This window comes from Budorcas taxicolor, chromosome 9 (genome assembly GCF_023091745.1).
Source record: "Budorcas taxicolor isolate Tak-1 chromosome 9, Takin1.1, whole genome shotgun sequence".
Classification (NCBI taxonomy): Eukaryota; Metazoa; Chordata; class Mammalia; order Artiodactyla; family Bovidae; genus Budorcas; species Budorcas taxicolor.
This window is the reverse complement of record NC_068918.1, coordinates 53431694-53435950: the sequence shown is the minus strand read 5'-3', so window position 1 is coordinate 53435950 and position 4257 is coordinate 53431694.

Sequence of the window (4257 nt, the reverse complement as noted above, 5' to 3'; positions counted from 1 at the left end):
GGACATGGAACAACAGACTGGTTCCAAATAGGAAAAGGAGGACGTCAAGGCTGTATATTGTCACCCTGCTTATTTAACTTCTGTGCAGAGTACATCATGAGAAACGCTGGACTGGAAGAAACAGAAGCTGGAATCAAGATTGCCAGGAGAAATATCAATCACCTCAGATATATAGATGACACCACCCTTATGGAAGAAAGTGAAGAGGAACTAAAAAGCCTCTTGATGAAAGTGAAAGAGGAGAGTGAAAAAGTTGGCTTAAAGCTCAACATTCAGAAAACGAAGATCATGGCATCTGGTCCCATCACTTCATGGGAAATAGATGGGGAAACAGTGGAAACAGTGTCAGACTTCATTTTTTTGGGGCTCCAAATTCACTGCAGATGGTGGTTGCAGCCAAGAAATTAAAAGATGCTCACTCCTTGGAAGAAAAGTTATGACCAACCTAGATAGCATATTCAAAAGCAGAGACATTACTTTGCCAACAAAGGTCCATCTAGTCAAGGCTATGGTTTTTCCAGTGGTCATGTATGGATGTGAGAGTTGGACTGTGAAGAAAGTTGAGCACTGAAGAATTGATGCTTTTGAAGTGTGGTGTTGGAGAAGACTCTTGAGAGTCCCTTGGACTGCAAGGAGATCCAACCAGTCCATTCTAAAAGAGATCAGCCCTGGGTGTTCTTTGGAAGGAATGATGCTAAAGCTGAAACTCTAGTACTTTGGCATCTCATGTGAAGAGTTGACTCATTGGAAAAGACTCTGATGCTGGGAGGGATTGAGGGCAGGAAGAGAAGGAGACGACAAGGATGAGATGGCTGGATGGCATCATGGACTCGATGGATGTGAGTTTGAGTGAACTCTGGGAGTTGGTGATGGACAGGGAGGCCTGGCTTGCTGCAGTTCATGGGGTGGCAAATAATCAGACAAGACTGAGCAACTGAACTGAACTGAATGCTGGTGGGCTTCCCTGGTAGCTCAGACAGTAAAGCGTCTGCCTACAGTGCAGGAGACCTGGGTTCGATCCCTGGGTCAGGAAGATCCTCTGGAGAAGGAAATGGCAACCCACTCCAGTACTCTTGCCTGGAAAATCCCATAGATGGAGGAGCATAGTAGGCTACAGTCCTTGGGGTCGCAAAGAGTTGGATTTGACTGAGCAACTTCACTTCACTTCACTAATGCTGGTGAGCATGCAGAAATACTGGATCACACATTGCTGGTAGGAATGTATAATAGTATAGTTACTCATTTGCCCATGAAACAAACATCTTTGTGTCTCAAGATCATGTCTTCTCATTTCTAACTTCCCTCATAATCTTGTGAGGTGCTATATTATGGTGTTTTAAATTATACAAAACATTATCATGGACTCCTTACTAATATCAATTTGAACTTTAATACTAACCAATGTTAGCAGTTCTTGTCTATTTTCAAAACTAGAAGCATTTTTTAAAGAAAAATTCAAATAAAAATTTCATTTATGTTTAAAGTAATTTACTTTTGGCACAAATAAGTGGGGCTGAAGATCCTCCTAGTAGGTATCTCAGATACTTGCTTAGCTGTTAGTTTGCTGAGGCTGGATGTAGTGTCGTTGTCAGTTGTTCAGTTGTGTCTGACTCTTTGAGACCCCAAGGGCTGCAGCACATCAGGCTTTCCTGTCCTTCACTATCTCCTGGAGTTTGTTCAAACTCATGTCTATTGAGTCAATGATGCCTTTCAACCATCTCATCCTCTGTCATCCCCTTCTCTTCCTGTCCCCAGTCCTTCTCAGCATCAGGGTCTTTTCCAGTGAGTTGGCTCCTCACACCAAGTGACCAAAGTATTGGAGCTTCAGCATCAGTCCTTCCAATGAATATTCAGGACTGATTTCCTTTAGCATTTATTAGTTCAATCTTCTTGCTGTCCAAGGGAGTCTGAAGAGTTTTCTCCAGCACCACAGTTAAAAAACATCAATTCTTCAGCACTCAGCCTTCTTTATGGTCCAACTCTCACATCAGTACATCTGGATGTATATATGTTCTAAAAGTCAGTTTATGTCTTACGTTCACTCTGTAGTGATCACTCTTCAGCCCATGTGTCACAGCAATTTAGAGATTAAATCTCAAGGTAGGAGATAACATCACATAGAAACATAACCAAAAGAGCTTTGTTTTAAATCCCAGATAGAAATCCATCAAACTATCTCTTCATCAATACTTCTTAATACCACATTGTAGCCACTAGATCAAACCAAATGTGAAATAATGAATTTAACAAGATTAAAAAAATTTTAACCCTAATTTGTTTTCAGTGCTTGAACTCTTGGACTACTCCACTGCCTGTTTCTTTATTGTTAATTTTAAATTATACGAAATCACTAACATTAAATGAGCATTCAGGAAATGTAGTATGAAGCTCTGCATTGCAAATAATTTTCTGGATGATCTTGGATAAGTCATTTAATCTCTTCAGTTTCTAATCTCTTCACCTAAAAATGTGGAACTTGGACCTTTAGATTCTTTCTAAGCTTCTTTTGGGCTCAGAAAAGTCATTGAATCTCTTAAAGAGGTCTTAATTAGAGCTGATTTCTTGAAATTAAATCATCAACTGAAGGAACCTAATGGATTTCATTTCTTTCTATGACAAAACTGGACACACTGATACTAAATACCATCAGGAGAGCAGTGGGGAAGTTACACCTCTAATGTTTTCCACTGATTCAAGCGGGAATGTCAAGGTATTCTTGCTTCCAGTCCGATTCAATCTTAGTAAAAGACACGACTCCTTGGGTTAAATCAACATGCGGATTAGTGGATCACTGTCAGAGACTGACTTCAGTTCAACTCAGTTTAGTCACTCAGTCGTGTCCGAGTCTTTGCGACCCCATGAACCGCAGCACACCAGGCCTCCCTGTCCATCTCCAACTGCCAGAGTCCACCCAAACCCATGTCCATTGAGTCGGTGATGCCATCCAACCATCTTATCCTCTGCCGGCCCCTTCTCCTCCTGCTCTCAATATTTCCCAGCATCAGGGTCTTTTCAAATGAGTCAGCTCTTTGCATCAGGTGGCCAAAGTACTGGAGTTTCAGCTTTAGCATCAGTCCCTCGAATGAATAGTCAGGACTGATTTCCTTTAAGATGAACTGGTTGGATCTCCTTGCAGTTCAAGGGACTCTCAAGAGTCTTCTCCAACATCACAGTTCAAAAGCATCAATTCTTCAGCACTCAGCTTTCTTTATAGTCCAACTCTCACATCCATACATGACCACTGGAAAAACCATAGCCTTGACTAGACAGACCTTTGTTGACAAAGTAATGTCTCTGCTTTTCAATATAGTGCTCTGTTATTAGCCCTTTGAAACATTTTCGTTACTGATCTGAAGGAAACATTTTCCAAATCAAACTTGGGATAAATATATTAAGGTAACAAAATCAGCCTCTAAAAGAATCTCAACGAGATTTTAAAAATAGGCCCAAAGCACAAAGACAGACATTCACAAGGAACAAAGATTAAGTCCGATATTTGGCTCCAAAAACATCAGCTCTCCGAATACAGAATGGAGAAAACTAGTTTGACAATACTTACATCCTCCCCTCCCCTCCTTTCCCACGCCACCTGGCATTCTAGCTCAGTGAAGTCCCATGTGGAGCTGACAGCACTGCACAAAATCTTGAGACGTGAGTACATGCTTGAGGTGCATTAACAAGAGTGTTCGGATCAGAGTGTGAAAGTGTAGCCCCTATATCCTCTACAAATCAAGCCTCGCCGGCTCTTACGGATTAAGTTTGGGGCAACCTACTTGACAAGGCTTAACAAGATGAATCATGCCTGATACACACGGAATTGGATACTGTGCATAAGGAATCTGAAGCCAAGTCACAGGGAGCATACTCGACGGTTCTAGTGAGTCTGGTTTAGAAAGGAGACATCACCTTTCAAAAATACACACGGTGAGTAAGAAAAATCACCCAGGGCGCTTGGCGAAGCTTGCTAACTGAGGAAGAGTGAGGGCGTGGCCCCGCCCAGTGAAGCAACACGTCCTGGAACGCTGGAAGGGGTGGGGCGTGGCCCGAGCGCCGTCGGAAGTGGCCCAGGGCGCGCCATGTTGGAAGCCTTGCACGTGTTCTATGGGCTGCGGGAGATGGTGACGACCTGTGACGCCCCAGTGGTTGCTGGGGCACGGTGCAGGCGTTCGGAGTCTGGCGGCTCCTCTTTTTTACGCACCACTCGTCAGGAGCGGGCGGCTGCGACTGCGCCTTGGGCAGCCGTCCGGGCCTAGAACC